Source organism: Xiphophorus couchianus, chromosome 14 (genome assembly GCF_001444195.1).
Source record: "Xiphophorus couchianus chromosome 14, X_couchianus-1.0, whole genome shotgun sequence".
Lineage (NCBI taxonomy): Eukaryota > Metazoa > Chordata > Actinopteri > Cyprinodontiformes > Poeciliidae > Xiphophorus > Xiphophorus couchianus.
The window spans coordinates 18,115,615-18,136,320 of record NC_040241.1 but is presented as its reverse complement, the minus strand read 5'-3'; the positions used below and the strand labels follow the sequence as shown (position 1 = coordinate 18,136,320).

The 20,706-nt window shown below is 33.4% G+C and overlaps 3 long non-coding RNA genes across 3 annotated transcripts; 1 reads left to right on the top strand and 2 right to left on the bottom strand.

The window, feature by feature from the left end:
* Positions 1–5,219: 5,219 nt before the first annotated feature.
* Positions 5,220–7,149, bottom strand: LOC114157828 (uncharacterized). The gene is made up of 4 exons (XR_003598284.1): positions 7,068–7,149; positions 6,306–6,429; positions 6,136–6,189; positions 5,220–5,655 (listed from the first exon to the last, which is right to left on the bottom strand). It is a non-coding gene; the product is annotated as an uncharacterized LOC114157828 (long non-coding RNA).
* An 8,486-nt stretch (positions 7,150–15,635) lies between these two features.
* On the top strand, positions 15,636–16,897 carry LOC114157998 (uncharacterized). Its single transcript, XR_003598306.1, has 5 exons — positions 15,636–15,754; positions 15,844–15,900; positions 16,009–16,086; positions 16,197–16,250; positions 16,340–16,897. It is a non-coding gene; the product is annotated as an uncharacterized LOC114157998 (long non-coding RNA).
* Positions 16,898–18,081: 1,184 nt separating this feature from the next.
* Positions 18,082–19,122, bottom strand: LOC114157918 (uncharacterized). The gene is made up of 4 exons (XR_003598294.1): positions 19,042–19,122; positions 18,753–18,900; positions 18,556–18,609; positions 18,082–18,464 (listed from the first exon to the last, which is right to left on the bottom strand). It is a non-coding gene; the product is annotated as an uncharacterized LOC114157918 (long non-coding RNA).
* Positions 19,123–20,706: the final 1,584 nt, after the last annotated feature.

Sequence of the window (20,706 nt, the reverse complement as noted above, 5' to 3'; positions counted from 1 at the left end):
CCGTCTGCTCGTTTTCTGGGTCTCTCTCCCATCTTCTGGTCTCATGCTCCCTCCGCCCCTCCCGCTCCGGGCCAACGCTGAGCTCATCAGTGCTGACGCAGTGGTGACGGAGGCTGGCTGCGAAATCAGAACCCCCGGTGAAACGGCACAAAGAGCCTGCCAATGGCGCCTGATTGATTTTTAGAAAACGAGCGCTGTCGACCTGTTTCAGCATCCTTAGCTTTCTGTATGCTTGTTTGTCTGTTTTGGTTTGATAGGACGGAAATAAGACGTTTCCTGATGTCTGATAGTCACTGAGCTTGGTTCTAATTTGGACTTATCCAATTGTATGTAAGCTAAAAATCCAACTTTATTTAAAACAAGACAAACACCTATTTACTTAATTTTATTTATAAATTCGTATTTTATCTGGCACATGCAAATATGAGCTGTCTCCCATTTTTGCTTCAACTCACTGTCTTCCCATACATTTTAGGATTAATTGTCCAAGTTATTTTTATAATGTTTCTTCTTACCTTACCTGTCTGAGCTGCTGCACCCTCAGCTCACTCTGGTCCCCTGATCAGATGCTCCTGATTGTGCCTGACAGAAAAAAGGTCAACTTAGAGGGGACCGAGCTTATGCTGTAGCAGGTCGTAATTTTTCATGCTACATATAGCAATTTTATTATGTGGTTGTTGTGGTTTTTTTTGTTGTTGTTTGGTTTTTTTTGCTTTGTTTTTTTAAACTTCATGGCTGGTTTAAACGTATTTTGTGTTTTAGTATTTTATATGCATCCTTATAATGGCATTTATAATGTTTCTTTTGTACAGCAATTTTGTCCTTTTAAGTTAAGGTGCTTTTGAAATAAAGCTGAACACTAGACGTTTTTATTTCTAAATGTATTTACGTCAATGTGTTATATTTTATCCTTTCAGGTTGAGAGGATAAAATATTGGCTAGGTTTTGCTACAGTTTGTATCCCATATGAATCGATATTTAGTCATTTTCTGCTTCTATTTCATACCTTAAAACACACCCATGTGCTTAAACGATAACATACAGTTTATTCTCCATTGTATGTCATTGTTGATATTGAGTGTGATCCCTGCTTCTGACTATACTACTAAGATGTTCAAGATGTAATTTAATAAAATACTGCCCTTTAGTGTTCATGGAAAAAAATGCAGGAATGTTGACAGGTTGCCCATTTATTACTTGCAGCAAGAAAAATCAGACTGAACATCTGATTTCAGTCTGTCCAAACGTTTTGTCAGCTTTGACAAAACGTTTGGACGTTGAATATTATAATAATTGCTGTTTATAGGCATTAAAGGTACACTGAACAGTATAACTTGTAATACCGGCATGAATGTGACGCTTTCACCTAAGTGCGTTTGGTACCAGAACCATTAAAGGCTTGTTCCTCGTTTTTATTCTGCTAAGCCTCTTATGCTGCACAAGTTCACAGTTTGACAAACAGCCAGTACATAATGTGTTGATTAACCTGCTTATAGAAAAAAGTACAATACTTACATTTTTGATGCAGTCTACTTTAATAACTTAACCAAATATATATTTTCACTGTTGATTTGCAGACTGAACTCTGTGAAACTATTGAAAAAACAAAATCACTCTTTGAGAGACTGAAGGTGAGTCATAATGTTTTCATGCTTAAAAGTAACTACATTCTTTTACTTTACAAGACAGTGGAAGAACTGACTATTTTGTGCCACAGCTAAAAAAAATAATCATAAAACTCACAGTTAGTTTGCTTTTGAAAGATTTCTGTTGTATTTTTAGTCAGTGATACAAATTCTTTACTAAGTCGGATTTGTGTGATGTTCATGCTGCAATACATAAAATTGAAGGTGATATAAATAATATAATCATAATTTTTAAGATCTTAATCTCTATTTGCTATACGATAAAGATCTATTTTTTTTTCCTCGTCAGAGTGAGGAGTTCCAGATTGAAAACCGTCATCTACTGATAGAAGAAATCAATCAGAAAATAAGACAAACGTGGGACTTTCTCAAGGTTCAGGTTCAGAAGAGCGGGCTAAACTATAACTTCTATAACTATAACTATGCTATTATAACTATAACAGCATAATTTAGCCTTTTATTATGTCTCAATGTGCAGCATAATTCTAACGTTTCAGGAAGTTGCTTAATATCATAAACTGCTGAACGCAGTTGCAATACCTTATCGAGATGTAACATTATCAAGAACTATGACATTATTTTTTACTCTAGAGAAGTTTTTGATGGTGATGTTTTAAATGTAACGTTGATTTAAAAAAATGCTTGTATGAAAAAAAATTACACTAATTTTAGCATGTCATCAATTTTGACAATATTGGATATATACAATTGTGGGGTATGTTTAAAAATAAAACATATTTTCTTATTCAACTCAATGGATAATTTTTAGTATGCTGAGTATGACAGTTTAAGCCTTGAGAAAGCTTTACATTTTTATACTTACCACACTGACAAAATAACAGGAAACAACATTAATTTAAGTACTGTGAAATAAAACAGCAAACATTTCAACATCTAGCTCTGTGCTGTTTCTGGTTAGTTGAAAATGATTTCATACTGAGTATAATATTTAAGTGGTAATTGAACTCATATCAATAGCAGCTATGTTGTTCTCGTTTAACTCACATCAGACAATGTTGTTAAGTAAACACAGAAACACATATTGTTCAATACTGACAATATTATATTACAGTGCCTTTTAAAAGAAACGCATTAAATTTACGCTTACATTTTATTTAAATTTAAGATGAAATACCAGTACAGGGTGGTGGATTATTCTGAAGAAAATGTTGTTTTTTCCATGTTTTATTTAAATACCACATTGAAAGTGCATTTATGTTCAGTGCACTGACTCAGCAATTTGTTCATCTTCAATGCATTTACAGCTGGAGGCGTTTTAAGATTGGATTTTTTTTGTCCTCTACCAGCTGATTCTTAGCCATGTATTTTGGACCTTTGTCCTGTTAGCTACAAGGTTAAACTCCTCTCAAGTCTCTGGTCTTTTGCAACATTTAGCCGTTTTCTGCATTCAATGTTGTGCATCTAGTCCCATTCACCTTCCCATCTAGTATGACTAACTTCACTGACCCTGCAAAAGAAAGCCATCCCCACAGTATGATAGAACCACTACCGTGTCTTACTTTGTGTCATTCTATCTTATAGACTCTCACTCTATCACATACAATCTAAAATAAAAATCTAGTGGACCTGTGGAAAAGGTCCTTTGAATGATGTCACCAGCTGTCTTGTGGCTTGTTGGTATCTGGGGTCTAAACCACAATAAGTTCCTTCAGTTTCATTCTGATGACTGATGTCTGCAGTGGAAATTTTGTGGTTATGGTCATTTGACAAAAATGCCCATATTTGTACTTTCCGTGTAAGACAAAACAATGTCAGAAATATTGATTGCCACGTTTTAACAGTGTAACATTAATGGCAAATATTCTGAAAAAAACAGAAAATAATTAAACCTTTTTGATCCTGCTTTAAATTAGTGTCTCAAAGTGCATAGAACCAGTTTTTGCCATCAGTTTTTCTTTTCAAGGCAGCACTGCCATCTACTGGTTGTTGCAACCAGTCGGTGCATCTATCACTTGTTCTAATTTCCCACATTTCTTTTTAGATATTGTGACAGTACAAATAAGAAATACTCTGTACTTTTTCTCCACATTTTCCTGAGAGCATAACTTGAAACATTATTGAAAATGAAAGCTGATTGGTCTGTGAGGCTGTAGGCAGGTTCCAGTTGTTGTTTATGTCAAACTATTATCACATGCCACAGCGATTGTTTATAGCAGAAACAAAAGAAAAATAGTTTCAACTGAAACTGCTGAGACACTATTCATTTCTTAGTTCTCACTTTAGCACAAGCTCCTCTTTTCAATGGCAGTTAATACTTGTAACAGTTCATTTTATATTGAGGTAGTTTAATTAATTTGTTACTAAATACACATATGGTTTCAGATGTGTACGTGACTTAGCTGAAATACCTTAGAGTGAAATTATTTTAGAGTCTTTGGGTGCGTTGATTGAAGTAATCATGGCCACGGGACCTTAATAATTAACAAAAAAATACCTGGTGAACAATTACCACCTCTAAAATAATCCATCATTTTTATCATGCATTAACTCTACACATGCCCCCTGCCCAAGGATTAATATTGGTCAAATTTAATTCAGAGTACAGTGCTATGCTATTTAACTCCACCTCTCTTTTCAGTAGTTTGTTTTAATTTGTCCATCTCACTTTTAATTAGTGTTTTTACTTTTTATATAAAAGTCCATCTTTTAATTTGTCTTTTAATCTGTGTTTTCATTATTAACAGACCTGTGTACCACCATGATAATGACTGCCGCCACATTGCAATCTGTGGTGTGTGTTATCTGCTCCACCACAGGTTGCCAGTTTCAGTCTGCAAACTATAAGTATGACCAGGGATTTAAAAAAAAAAAAAAGATTTATATTGTTACTTTTAACACAAACAGTGAAAAACCTGAATGTAAATTCTCAAGCATAGTAAGACAGATCGATCAATATTTGAAACATTTTAAATCAAATATCGTTAATATGCAATCTATGAAATATTCAAAGGAGTCTTACTGTAAAATAATCAACCACAGAATCAGAATGAGCCTTACTGGCCAAGATTGTATGCACCAATGAGAAATTTGACCTGTGTTTTCACACTCATACATTGTACAGACAAAAGTGTAAATATATTGTACAAATTTTATTTCAATTAAAATAAGGATGAAGGAAGAAAGTGTGAAGGAATCAAAGGAAACAAGAATGATGGGAAACAACCCTGTTTTTTATTCTGATGAGATAGACTAAGAGTAACTGTAAGTTCTTAGATAATTTTAAAAAATGGTCTTGTTGAATACAGTACAATTTAAATCTGTGTTTCAAATCTATGTGCTATATTTACACCATATTTATTTTCCGTTTATAATATGATGCTAAACATGTAAGTAGACAGACACGGAGCACACATCACCTGTTCTGAGGAGATACAATAATGTGTAAAAGTCTTGAGCTGATTGTCATCTCCACTGCTTTGGCCTATGCCTATGATTTATGTATTTTGAACGTATCCATCCTTTTTCCATAAAGGATATCCTTCTCATGTTGCAACACATGGAGCAGGACTGACACATCACATGCTAGCCAAAACATGGCTAGCAAACGGCAAACAGTTCTTTGCTGTTTATTTTACCCACTTCTGTTGCTGCCTGGTTTTGAATAAATCTGCCACAAAATGTTAAAAAATAATATTGTACCAACTTCCATTGATTTTCCATGATTCATTGCATTACAATAGAATGTTATAAATATCTTAAAGGAACAGAGATAAGATTCTATTCTTAAGGTAACTTCAAAGTCATGTATCGATTCTTCTTCATCCTGCACACATGTTCATTTGTCAAGTAAACATGCATTTCAAACTCATCACTCTTGCAGTCAACAGCGATGATCTTTTTCCCTCAGAGAAACTTTTGGTTGGACTGGAGGATGACTATGAGGAAGATTATGATCATATTTCTTCATCAGTGCTTTCACTGGATTCATTATGTTGACACCTTCATCAGCTGGATCTAATGGAGTCCTGAATTCAGACTGATGTGTTTTCTGATGAAGATGAAGAGAAAAAAACTTTTTTGTCACACTGAGTATTTTGAATATATTTCCGATAAGGCTTGTTTATCAAAAAAAAAAAAAAAAAAAGTACATATTAAAAGTACATTCAAGCAAAACTTAAATAGGTTTAAAAAAGAGAGTAAACATTTGGTATTTCTCAGAAAATTTTTAAAATACATAAAACCAATAAAAAATAGATTTTATTGCTGGAATGTTATGGGATTGACCATCCAATCAAGACAGTCTGCAGATTGTCACTGACAGGAAGTCACTGACACCTGCCACAAGGTGGAGAAGCCAAGAAAAACAAATTATATTCAAAAGACATTTTTTACAGGAAGTCCACTTATTTATTAAAAATCATTTTTTTGGTGCATATAAGTAATATTTCAATTTTCTGAGAAATCAACATGTGTTTATAATAATATGAAACAAAAAACGTGTCGTTTTTCTAATTGTTTGTACGCTCACCTTCAGTTTCTCAAGATCTTCTTTTGTTTTCTGGCACAATTCCTGTAATGCTGTCTGCAGATTTAGAGTGAAAAGTGAAACTTAGTCACACTTAAACATGTGATGTCACAACAAAATCATTCTACAAATGCTGCAGTACATTATGTTCTGATTAATTCTCCATAATTTACCATGTGTTTCTGTGCAGAATGGGAATTTGTGAAGCGGATGAGATCCAACAGAGGGAAAATTAGGAACAGGATTTTTGTGGTTCTGATTCCAGTCGCTCTTCTAACACCGATCATCATCATTATTCTGAGAAAAGGAAGCATTAAACTTGATGTTGAAAATGTAGCTGTTAGTTATAGTTTTACTGTGTGAACTCAACCAAGGTGTGAGAAGTAGATGCAAACATTGGCATTGTACATCCTAAATTTAATATCTACTTAATAGAAAAATGATGAATCTGTGACGTTTGTGCTGTAGGAAACCGGTAATAGAAAAAGATTCTCAGAAATATTTTTATTTTCATTACTGTGGCTTTTAGCAATAGAGATGGTGCCACTGTACATTATACACACTCTTTTCAAATGCTGAAGCACAGTTTGTTTAGAGTTGCCTTTGATTAATAACAACTGGAACATCATAAAGTGCATTTTGGTTTTCAATCTGTTAACATTTTCTCTTATTTTGACATTGTAATACAATGTTCTTTGCTTGTTTAATTTTTTATTTTCCTCCTAATCATGTAAAGCACTTTGAATTTCCTTATTGATGAAAATGTTCTTTTCTCATAAACTGCCTCACCCTGATAGTCGACATCAAAATCAGTCAACATGTTACATCCACATGGGAATATTTGAGAATTGATGGGAAATTTACTTAACTTGGTTTATGCCTAAATATAAACAGAAATCTGCCTGAATTGAATAAAAAAAAGTTCAAGGTCTTACCTGGTGTATAAAAAGGAGGAGCTGCTGTTCAGGAGAAAACTCACAAAGTGACAATATGACGCACAACAAATACTTTAAAAACTCCTCAGGCTACTTGAGTCTTATCAGCTGACTTACCTTTAAAGCAGTTTCTGTTTCGTTTCTTTTGCAGAAATACAGAAATACAGTGACACACAGTAATGTGACAAAGCCTTCCACCACACATTCACACTTTTCTTTTTTGTTTACAAGTTACTGTGTACAAAAATTAAAGTGTGCCCCACATTTGGAGGAAAAAGAGAGAAGCTTGCAATGTTATGTTGAGTTGATGTTTTGCTGTAGGAGGGACAGCTTACTTTACAAAATAAATCATCTTCCAAATAGACAATAGCCTTAATCATACTGACAAATGTCTTTAAAGATTTGAAAACTTTTGACTGATCTGGAAAGGTGTGTGCAAGGATAACAGCCATCAAACACCAGCCTGTCTGGACAAATGGGTCTGAAATTACCAAAAACATTTTTGGGTTTTAAAAGAAAGCAATTTCACCAAAATACTGCAGAAATACAAAATCTAGTTGTCAAGACTGAAGATGGTGTTAGCACAGCGAAAGTCATGCGCATTTCCAGACAGACTGAGTGTATATCATATGCCATTGTAAATAATATGCTAATATATATTATATACACTCTATCCCAATACGTACAACACATATAACAAAGGGTTAAAAGCACTTGACATATTACATACACATACAAAATATAATTTTATTACTTCATATTCTGACCTGTGTGAAATATGTTTTAGATACTCCAACATGGTAAGAAACTACTTGACATAAGTTTAACATTTTTTGATTGTTATAATTTGTTATCATTTATCAGAAGGTAAGTATCTATAAAAAATATATTTACGTCAGCAGCCGATCAGCTCTGCGCCACCTGCACCACTTTCTGTTTTACAATTGTCACGTTGTTTTTGTAACTTACAGGCTTAAGTTTTGATAAATCATGTAAGGATATAAAACCACATGACGAGTTTTTTACAAGTTTTAAAAAGTTTTGTTGCAGTTGTATTTCAAGGTACTTCCCAACATGTTCCTCTAAGCTCGATTTATTTCCTGAATTGTTTAATGCCCTTAACGCAAAAGGTATAATGATGATAATTTTACAGTGTCACATCATTTGACTCTGTCTTCAGATTAAATTATATACTTTTATTCTAGAAGGTAAAGTTATCCACTTAAAAAAATGTGTCTTCAAGAGAACAAGTCAGTTTGTACAGCCAGTTATTTTCAAAGCAACACTTCCATCTACTGGTTGTTGTAACAGGTAGGTGCACGTTCCTCTTGTTCTGAAGTCTCAGCATTGTTTTCTGTTTTTTAGCACCTACCCCTCAAAAAATAAAAAATGCAGTGAGCTTAACATGAGCATCTTCCTCAGTTTACAGGATGCTAATATACGATTGGATCCTCGTCCTGCCTAGTTTTTCACAATAGATGTTTAGATAAGTAGCTATTTTTGTAGCCATTTCTTTTCTGGGAAAGGAAAACTTATGGATATCTCAATAAATGTTTCTTAACAACAATGCAAAAGCTAAAATATGGATTTAGAACTGCTTTATGTGCATTTCTTACCAGAAATTCCTTTATTCTCTTGTTATCTATTAATTAAATTATTTGCACAGCCTTACCAGAGGTGCCAAAACCGTGGAGCACAGTGAATAACTTGACACAATGTTGAAAATGAAAGGTGAGCAGTCAGAGATGTCGTAATTTGTTTCCAAAGAGGAATTTCCCTGTTGGTGTTTGCATGATAACATCATCACATGCCACAGTCATTGCTTACAGCAGAAACGAAAGGAAAAACTACTGAGGCATCGTTCTGTGTTCACCTTAACAGCAGCTCCTCCTCTCAAACAGCAGGTAAGATCTGTAACATTTTTAATTCAGATAAGTTTAAATATTTTAATAAAAACAGGCATGCTTTCCGGTATAACACAAACCTAAAAGAGTAAAATTATTTTAGAGTCCTGGTTGTTTTGTTTCCAGGAATCATGGCTGCAGCAGGTTTACCTGAAAGCGAACGTCTGGTTGGTGTCAGACCTGCCAAAGGATTGTTCCTCATCTTCTCTCTTCTGGCTCTGATTTCTGTCACCAACTCAATGATTAGCAAAGATTACCTGGTAAATCATTTTCACTTTAATTTTCTTTTATATCTAAAATAACTAATCTCCATGTTTTAAGTGGAGCTTTTGAAATGTGCAATTAGAGATAAAATAAAGAGTGCAGTTTTGTTTCAGTTGTGCTTTTAAAAACCGAGAATTAGCCTGTTTGAATAGGAAATATATAATTTAATGAACTCATTGATAGGTGGTATTGTAGTCCAAGTTTTTTGCAAATTATTTCTTTCTATTTATTTGTTTTTAATTTCATAATCATACAGTTATGGACAGAAACTCTTCAAACAGTGGAACAGTGGAACTCAGATATGCTGTTACAATGTTACTCATCTCATGTAAACCCTTATTTCTGAACATTTCAGAACATAATTCAGGAATACTATGAGGGTGGACTGATGGAAGCAGCTGATAAGAAGGTGAGTTAATCAAAACTTTTCTTCTATCATTTATTTAGTTTATTTTTCAGGTCAATATAGTGGGTAGAGGAAAATTAAAAGATGTAACACACTGCATAGAATATCTGTTAACGACGTTTTTTCTTTTTAAAAGAAAGATTTTGAGAACCAGCTGAAAGTCGCCTCACAGATCTTTGAAGAAGAGCTGGAGAAGTTTCATCCCATGTTGGATCAAGTGAAAGCTGCAACAGCAAACTCAACATCTCTGAAGGGACTCGTGAGCTCCATCACCAACCTCTTAGTCAAAAAAAGGAAAGATTTTGCTAAAAATAAAAAGGCACATCAGGAGGAAATTGATGATATTTGGAACTTCATAAAAGCCATGCATTATGGCGAAGATTTGCTGTAACAGTTGTAAAACGTTTCTCTATTACAGATGGTCAGTTTCTGACCTCTTTTGTTTTTGTAAGCAAATAACTGAACTGAGTGAAGAGACTGTGATTTTAGAAAATGTTTTTGATTCTGCTCAAGTGATCAGTCATCATGATTATGTCAATCATCATGTTTTTCTGCTTGTATGCGTAAAGTTTAACTTTGTTTTGGTTAAATTTGTCAATTTAGCAGTTTGTAATTTGTTCTAATGCCAAGCTTTAGCTCTAAATGAGTTTTGTTTTTAATTTCTTAATTTTTTTGTGAACTTCTTTTCTGTTTTTAAGGTCTCAAAAACTGAGTCACATTTATCAGGTCTGGATTTGCACTTTAACGTTTTGAGTTTAAGAAACATAAGAATGCAATATAAACGTGAATTTCTTTGATGCCACAAGAGTTGTTGATAACCAAAATTAGATAATTGCTTGCAGAACAAAGTTCTGTCCAAATAACTATTTCCTGCAGAAGAAAAATAGCAATATTAATCACGGTACAATGATGTACAAACTGGAGCTCATCAAGACCTAAAAGATTCCTGCTGCCATGTTGGGATTTATTTATTATATTTATGAGATATATTTAAATTTGATTTTAGCCATAAAAGAGGTTAACCAGCATGCATGCTGAATTATTTTGATACTTTAGATACAAAGAGAAATCAACACATTGGAAAATGTGGGGATTTTAGGATGAGTAAATCATGTATAGTTTTCAGTATAACTGAAATTTTTGTATTAGAAAAGCTTTTTTTTTTTTTGTTGGGGTAATTGTTCAGTACCTTGTAAATGTATTCATAATTTTGTCAAATTACAGCCTGAACATTAGTGGTTTATTGGGATCTTATGATGTAACAAGTCAAATAAAGAGAATAACTTTGAAGTGGGAAGATGATGCATTGATTGAAAAGGAGTGCCAATCGTTGACGCAGCAACCAGATATATTTTGTCTTCCTGTTTTCACCTCTTATCAGGCAGCTGTCATTCTGGGAAATATGCCAACCTGATTTACTGTAAGCCGGGGAATTATTTTTTATTCTGCGAAAGAAAAAGTGGTGCAGGCCACACTGAGCAGATCTGCTGATGAGGGTTTTTTTCTACTACTTTGGCCATCTGCCAAAGACAACAGAGAATGTGTTCTCCCTAAAAGTCCAAAACTCTTTTCCAAATTTAGACATAAATCCAAAAGGTGTAAAACGATTAAGGCAGAGGTGCCCAAAGTCGGTCCTCGAGGGCCGGCATCCTGCACGTTTTAGTTCTCTCCCTGGTGGTACCAACAACTAGTGATGGGCCCGGCAACACCGATGCGTCAATGCATGTGTCAAGCCCATAGACAAAACCCCATGTTTTGCATGAATTGCTTTCAGCAAGTCACATGACCAATACAGGAACTGTTTCGAAATGACACTGAGGCACCAAACTGTGTTTACAAGGAAGCGAATCTGTCAACAGGATGCACTTGGATGCATTTGCTAAAATAATTCTTGATCTTTTACGGTACAGCGTCAACTATGGAGCCTCAAGGCAAACAAAAGGTTTTGTAGTTTGGGACCAATTTGGTCTTACATCAGAAAATAAGATATTGGTTCTCATTTTGTTGTTGTTTCATCCGGTTCTTTTCAGTTTCTACTCGATCTATCCGAATCCAAATTCAGCTGAAATTGACTCTTAGTTTACTTTCATATTATGTTCTGCAGGTTAAGTTTTGCATATGTTTGACAGAACTGTCTTATTTAAATAAATCCACTTCCTCAATGATGAGGCATTATAGGGCCAGGCATCAGAATGAAGACACACCTGGATAAACTCAGGTAAACAGCCATTCTACAAATTGCTCAGTTGCTTTTTATAAATTATTTCATATGTTTGTTTACATATTATTGTGTATAATATATTAAATATATATAATATATATATATATATAATATATATAAATATATAAATATATAATAATATATAAACATATATTATTGTTTACATATAATAATTTACATATTATTATTACATAAGTATTGTTTACTTAATATTTTTCCACAACAGGAGAAGTTGTGTCAAAAAAGCATAACAGACTAAATTTCAAAATGTTGGAAAAGCGTTTTTTTTTTTAAATGAAAATGAACAAAACCGTCCCATCAAGCATCCTCATTCCAAACATGTACACTTAAATTTTCACTTTATGGTGCATGTTCACATTATTTATTGACTGCATCTAAGAATATCAAATATATTTGTGTCTAGGAAGTAGGGTTAAGGTACAACATCAAAAATAAAAACAATTCATAAAAGTAACACCAATGCAAATGTCAGATCAGCAGTATATCCACATAACCATCTAATTTCCATACAATTAACTTTCTGAAATTAATTGTTGCCATATCTGTGTAATATGCCAGTTGATTATAAAGATGACCTTCTTTCATGTTTTAATATCTGGTTTAAGCGGTACTGCGTGTAGCATCTCTGAGGTGCAATGCTTATGAACATGTCGATTGTATTTTTGCATGAAAAAACTGTATTCCTACAGTTTTTGTGTTCCGCATTTTGAATACATTAACTTGAAAATAATAAAGAAAAAAGGTGCAAATGTGTGTTTGGAGGTTTTGTAGTCAGACTGTTGTGGTTTCTGTCACAGCTTCATCATGAGTTACTATTTGTTTAACTGCAGAATTGAAAGAGAAACTATATTAAAGTGAAACTGTTGAGAGTTTATAAGCTTCAGGTAACTTCAGGAGTATCATAAGAATTGAACGCGCGTCATCTTGTCACTTCTTGAGTTTCCTCTTAAGTAACAGCTCCTCTTTTCTCACACTTCAGGTAAGACCAATGACTTTCTTTTAATTAAGACAAATTTCGGTTTTCATTGAGGAAATAACCAAGTTAAGTGAATTTCTTATGATTTCCTAGGGTGTATTTTCACTGCAATCATGATCAGATCAGCTCCGTATGGAAACAGAGGATTGTTTGGCATCAGACCAACCAAAGGACTGCTCTTCATCGTCGCTCTGCTGGGTCTAGTTTCTGTAGCAAACTCTCTGATTGACACAAGATACCTGGTAAAATGTTTTTCTGACATATTCAGCTTTATTTTGTTTATATATATCAACTTAAATTGGGTCTGACACAAAATAAATTAGTAATAATCAAAAAATTGTGGACACCAGTTTATTCTGTTTTATTTACAGTTTGAATGTTGTTTTCACTGCGCAGTTATCACCACTTAAATTCTAAAACATGACGTAGTTATGGTCTTTATATTGTTAAAAATGCCTTTGCAGCTCTCATCCTGTAACACAGCTCTATATTTGCACATTTCAGAAAATAATTCAGGAATACTATGAGGGCGGGTTGGAGGATGCAGCTGACAAGAAGGTGAGTCATTGATTAAGTCTGAAAAGCTTTTATGACACCTTTATTAATAATTTCAGTATAAATCATGACAAAGTGTCTCTGAGATTGTCTAATACATAAACATGCTCTACAGAGATCTAATAAAAGTTTCTCTTCTGTTTCCCCCCAAAAGAAAGAATTTGAGAACAGGATTAAAGTTGCCTCAATTGTCTTTGAGGAAGAACTTGAGGAGTTTCATCCCACGCTGAAGCAGCTGAAAGCAGCAACAACAAACTCCACGTCCCTACAAGGACTCTCACGTGCCATCACAGATTTCTTGGTCAAAGAAAGAAAAGACTTTGCTGAAACTGTAAAGGCAAATCAGGAGGAAATTAACGATATTTGGAGTTTCATTAAAGCTCAGGAGTACGGTGAGGATTAGCTGCAGGTAGTCTTTGTGGCAGATAAATGATGTTTTTATAATGTCTCTCTTCTCCTTTTTGTCTGAGAAAGTCTTCTTTTTCATATTTATTATCTAAAATTATAATTGAGGCATTTTTTAATGATGCAAGTAAAAGTTTATTATGAATGCAGACATCTTTGACAGCCTGTGGGAATCTTACTTTTGATTCCATCCACAACTCCATTGATTCTTTTAAAAAGCCACTTAAAGCACTTTAATCAACTTTGCTACATGGTACTTTAGCTAAATTGATATGATGATTTTGTTCCTTTCTATAGTACTATTTTTCATTTATAAATTATTTTTAGAATTTAATTTTGTTGTTTCATAAGAAATTTGTGATTCTTTTCTGTTAGTATTTCCATATAGATAAACTTTATATACCAACTTGTTTCATGCTTGAGTATTTAAAAAAAACCTTTAATAAAACTTATTTAAAACACCCTGTCATGCCTATTTTACTAATACATATCTATAGTTTCGATACTGGTTGTATGAATTTGCAAAAATTAAATAAAACATGAATTACTGGGTTATGAAAAATATGACTCTGAGCATTTCCTGCAGCAGCTCAAAAGGTGGGAGTGTTGTTTTGATTCACAGAAATATCATAATATCATTGGCTCGCTGAGAGTCGCATTGCCCTGTTTATATATTTAACTGAAGCATGTAGCCCTGAAGCAGAAGCCACTGTTGGAATATTAAACTGAATGTTATTCAGCCCCTGACAGAGTCAGATTTGTAATTATTTTTCACATAACAGAAGAAAAGCAGATGATCAATTGAATCTTAACCGATCTCTGGTCCTGCACCCAGTATTTATCAGAACTTTACCCTGTTTCTAGGTCCATATTAAAATTCAGAAATGTTAAATGTGTCAGAAATATAGAAGAGAATTGGAGAGAATATTAATAAGTGAAAATCCAAACTTCTGAAGGGAAGATAAAAACTAATGAGAGGTAAGGAAAAGTTTCCACATTACTGTTTATTTTTTGCAATTTATTTTTAGTGCTTTTTCTTTCAAATGTATTACTTAAAGAGAGGACTATACAAAAAAAATCTGGGGCTTCAAACCTTGATTGCCAAGTCTACTATGGTTTAGAGTTTGAAAGTTAAACTTTTTATATACATTTTTTGTTTTGCTGTGTGGATTTAAAGGATAATTGCATTCTTCAATGAGAAAGAATTACTGGAAGGGGACAGTGTGTGTGTTTACCATAGCACTGCAATAGAAATAAAACAGAAATGATGTATTTGTTTATTAGTCCTTCTCAGTTGTGTGGCTGTTATTTTGCACTTTATCATTTGACTGTGAAATTGTTGTTTACCTTCTTTCTTATTATTTATGATATCTCTTCCTAACAATGGTTGTCCAACAAAAACATGCTAAGAAGTAATTAAATGTCCTTTCTGTTTACACCTTGTTAGTGGCTAGCCTGGGTTTTACACAGGTTTTTATTTTTCTTATTTCTTTTATTTTTCTTCCACTTCTGATTCTGCAGTTTACATAGACTGTGTCAACATTAATAATGTGACCAAGCCAGTTGTGGCTGTCGGTAAATATTTCTCTTCCTCCTGTGTTTTTTTATTTTCTCGTGGTACAACCCATGTTACTTGACCACTCCTGTGTTCTCTCCTGTCATTCACTCAGTTCATCTTTGAGACACCAACAGGTAAGATCTTTGAGACTTGAAAGTTATGCATTTTAACTAGGTTTTTAAAAAATCATTTTATTTCAATTTGTAATTACATCCATTATGATTTGTGGTTTTTCTCCTGTTGATGCAATGGCAGGAATAATGGCAAACGCAAGACAAAGACTGGAGGCTCTGAGCTTCAATAAAAACCTTTTTCGAATAGTTGCTCTGCTGTTTCTAGTTCACATTGGACAGTCACTGGATTCTGGAGATTATCTGGTAAACTGGCTTTTCAAATCTATATTTGGTTTATGTACAATATTTTCATAATTGTACTGACAAAATCTTTTGTCTGTCTTCCTTGGAAGCTTCGGAAACAGTTTGTGGAAAGCTGGAATAATGTACAAGAATTTATCACATACTTGGTAAGTTTCCTTTTTGCTCATATTTGTGTGACAAATTCTCCACATTAGATTACCAACAAACAGAAATCAAGTGTCGGCTAATAACGATTTTTTTGTTGTTTTTATTAGACAGAAGTCCAAAGTGGCACTGAATTTATCTTAACACTTTTGGATGAAGCAAATCCTCTGGAAACCAAGAAGCATCTTGTGAGTAATATGGCTTTATTTTGTCGAAGGTTAACACAGTGACTACAGTATTTTCTGAACACACAGTCTTACAGTTTTCAAATCTACTTTCTTTCTCTGGTTATTTACAGGAAATATTTCAGCAATATCTTCAAGCAACTGTAGATGAAGCACACAGACAGAAGGTGGGTCAGTCTACATTCATATTACTCAGATGTTAGTTATTTGTAAGAAGTTAAGAAAATATTTATATATTTTTTTTCTTTTCCTAAAGGTCGAAAAATCATCTTATTTTACTTTGGAGATGCAAAATCTTCGTAAGATCCTGGATGATCCTGAATGGCAACAAAAGTCAGCATTGTCTCATTCATTGGTGAGAAAGTTAAGAAAAGCCAAAGAGCAACGCCTTGAAGTATATAGGATTTATTTAAAGTTAAAGAGAGACGTCTTCAATAGAGATTTAGAGGAGGTTGAAGGAGAACTGACATATACTTTGAATAAAATCAAATTCTGGAAGATAATTCCCTATCTTTCTGAAATTATACCAATCTTTTTTTTTTGTGCATTAGCACTTTATTGGATATGTTCCTGCATCTGTTCTTGTATATTTTCATACTTATAAATTGTTTAACAATGACCTGACATTTTGTACCTGCTGAAAGGTTTAGCTCTTTTTTAACTTTGCATGATTTAGGTTTGGGGGCAACAGGAGACGGTTGTCTTTGTGTCAGTTAAACCTTTCCTATGTTCATTTAGTCATATAACTTTAATCACTGAAGGATCACTAAACTACATTTTCATGTTTCCTGGGAGAGGTCATTTTGCTATTTTGTGTAGCATGTTCACAAAATAAAGTTGATGCTTAATGTGTTCTTTTGTGGAGTCTTCTTCTTATTTTTACTTTATTAAAATTCTTATTGCTTCCCAGCCTCACTACTAAATATTCTCAGTCAACTGTTAATCTTATTAACTGCAATGGTTTCCATACTGGCTTATATTACTTTTACATGCTTTACTTTGTAAATTACAAATTACAACTCGACATTTTATCCATCAGAATTTCAATTTTGACTAACTGATCAATAAGTAAAAATGGTTGTTTTGTTAATGTTACGTCTGTTTTCATTTATCTAATATAATGCTTTACAAAATGTAACTTATTTCCAATGTGATTTCAAGCTAATTTTATTTTGCTGTTTCTTATCACTTTGTTTGAGTTTTTTTTATTATTATTATTAGTTTTCCATTTTATTATTGAGCCATACTATAACTGGGGTAAATAAATAAATGACATTCGACTGTAACAAAAATACACATTTCACATCACTTCATAAATAACAACAGAATAAAAACATACAAAAAACACGACTGAACACTGAACTAAAAATGTAATATTAGTCCGTAGTGTCCCTGTGCCTTGTTTGCATGTTATTGTGCGGCTTTATTTAGCCAAACTGATTCAAAAAGTACAGTCACAATTTCCCATTGGTTATTCCCTGAAACAAGTAGACAATTATAAATATCAGACATTCTAAGTATGGAGACTGTAGAATTAAACTTTCATTCATATTTAAAAGAAACAGGTGAATTAAGATTTCCTGATTTTGTTTGTTGTTGTGTACTGCTTCACTGAAGTTTCAAACCATTACTCAACTCCTTGCCACTAAAAATAACCCTACATAAAAAGTCTGAACTTTCCATTTGCCACAAAACAGTTCTTTTTCAGTTTATAATCTCAAGTTCAGCATAGTGTGACTAGTTATTTAAAAAAAAACAACATTTTTAATGTAGTTTTATGAAAAGTAAGTTTTGTTTGTTTGGTCTCAGTTCAAGAAATTACTGCAAAAGAATAATTGGTTTTACTTGTATTTAATCAATCACTTTATTTAATCGCTCACACCAAAACTCAGCAACTGTACAGGACATTTAGACATAACATTTCATTTAAAATCCACTTCAGCTTAGGAGGGACTAACAGGCTATAGATGCAGACAGAAATGAATGTTAGCAGCATTCTTGATTTCAGCAGAAGTATTTTATTTAAAAAAAACAGCAAAGAAGATTAATATTTCTGCGTAATTAGGTTTCCTAGATATAAAGGTTCTGGAATCATGCTACACATATTACAAGTCAACATGCTTCTCTGCTAAGTTTGCTACAAACGTCTCCATATTTGCGAGTGTGTCTTCATATTTTTTCACCCGTTCGGCTTCATTTTGGAACTTTTTTGTCAAAAAATTATGTCTTTTTACCAGGAAACTTCTCATGTCGCTTAATTCTCCAACGGGATATCGATAACCTGAAAATAACCGATGAAGAATTTCACACTCAATGTCTAGAATATCCTTAGTTTCTTTGAGGATTAAAGAAAGGAGCTCCATGTCCAACTTGTTGGCAAGCTGAAACAAACAAAAATTCAAATAAATAATCAAAATTATTCATTGTGCATTCCATGACTTTATAAAGATTTGTGTTGTGTATTTTATTTACTTTTCTCATTGCTGCATCTTCTTGTAGCGTGTGAATATTTTCCTTCATTTCTTGCTGAAAATCCAGAGAGGAAAGATACAAACATTTACAATAAGTTGCAAAGGAAATAAAATAACTAGGGAAAAAACAACAAATGTACATAATAAAGTATTTGAAACTATGATTGTTCTCTAATCTAAAAATAAGAACAAGTATACCAGTTCCTCCTTGCTTATCCATGAACTTGCAGGACAGAGCAGGCTGAGCAGAGTAATCATGAAAACAAGGTCTTTATATTTTCTGAGCCCAGCCACTCCTCTGCTTCTGAACGAGGACAACGCTGTCATCACTGCTCTGAAATTGCTTCTGAAACAAAAATATTTAAAAACATATATATTTGACAGCGTGTCAGGTCAGAGGTAAGGCATTTATGTTATGATATTTCCTGTTGCAGATAGTATGTGACAAATTTTTTATCAGTTTGTGTGAATGGGAGTTTAATCATACCTTGTGTTGGAAAGAGAGCTGCTCTACAGGTGGCAGAAATGAAAGGAAGGACAATAAATGCTTTAAATATACTGGGATTGTCACACACACACACACACACCCACACACACACACACACACACACACACACCCTTAGCATGTGATTGGATGATATTCAGTACGGTTCTGCTCTTTTCAGTTTCACTTTAAAGTGACAACGCTACTTAATCCACATATAAAAAACACAAAAGGAAGAGAAAAGTAAACTGAGACAACTAGAGAACAGAAACTTGTTTGTTTAGTAACTGGAGTATATTTGAAATTTTACAAAAGCTAAATTCTTGGCTTTGTTACAAACTGAAGCACCGTCTCAGTAAATGTTGATCAGACAAATTTACAGTTGACAGCAACACCTGCGTGGTGAAGGTAAACAGTGAACGTTGCAGGATCTAAAATGTTGTTCGGTTTGGTTGAATAGTTTTTTCCATTAAGTCTTGAACGGCAAAAGAACTGACAGTGTGTCTTATAAAGACAAAGTAACTACTTTTATTTTTTTTTGTTTTATTTTTTCTTTTATAGCCAGTTACTTATATGTTACCGGACATTAGTTATTAACTGTAAAAAAGAAAAATCTCTAATTTATGGTAAAATATCGGCAACATTTTTGCCAAAATTTTGCCGTATAAATGCAGTGTTTTTACTACTTTCCTAAAACTTTTACCATATAAACAAAAATTCTACTGTATCTTTACAGTAAAATTCTGGCAACCACACCTGCCGGTATTTTACCATAAATTAGAAACGTTTTGGTTTTGTGTTTTTTTTACAGTGTAGTGTAGCCGCAAGACATTATGTCTACAAAATCTTACTCTGTTGGTAATTCATTTGCAAACTTTACAAGCACACCTCATACATCTTATACAGTCACTTAATATTGACATAATAAACAAACAACTGAAGCTTTTTGGTTTTACTTCGGATCCTGGATCTTGCTTACAAAAACGTCAGTCAACATACAACAAGTTTTCTGTTTCGTCACTTAATGTGGCCAAGTTGGTTGTGGTTCTCAGTAAATGTTTCTCTTCCTCCCAGTTTTTTTATTTTCTCATGTAATGACCCAAGTGACTTCAGACCTGGATTCCCAAGTCTACTATGTTTAGAGTATGTAAAATAAACTTTTTTATACATTTCTTGTTTTGTTGTGTGTATCTAAAGGGTAATTGTGTCATTCAATGAGAAATGAATTACAGGAAGGGGACAGTGTTCGTGTTTACCATAACATTACAACACAAATTAAAAAGAAATGCTGTCTTTGTGGGTTTATTACAATAAACACACAATTGAGAATGTATGTTTATGTTGAACTTTATCATTTGATGGTGAAACTGATGCTTACTTTCTCCTTATTTATTTACAATATTCCATTGTTGTCATGTTGTGTCCAAAAAAACACGCTGACAGTTAATTAAGTGTCTTATTTTTTCTTTCACTTCTGAACCTGGTTCTTACATAAACTGGATCATTTTCTGTGCCAACACTAATAATGTGACCAAACCGGATGCAGGTATGAGATGTGTTTTTCTTGGTCACGGTTCTTCCCTTTCTCATATTACAACTCACATGACTTGTCTTTTGCTTTTTTTTAAAAAACCTGTGTTGTGTTCTCATATTATTCATTCAGTCCGT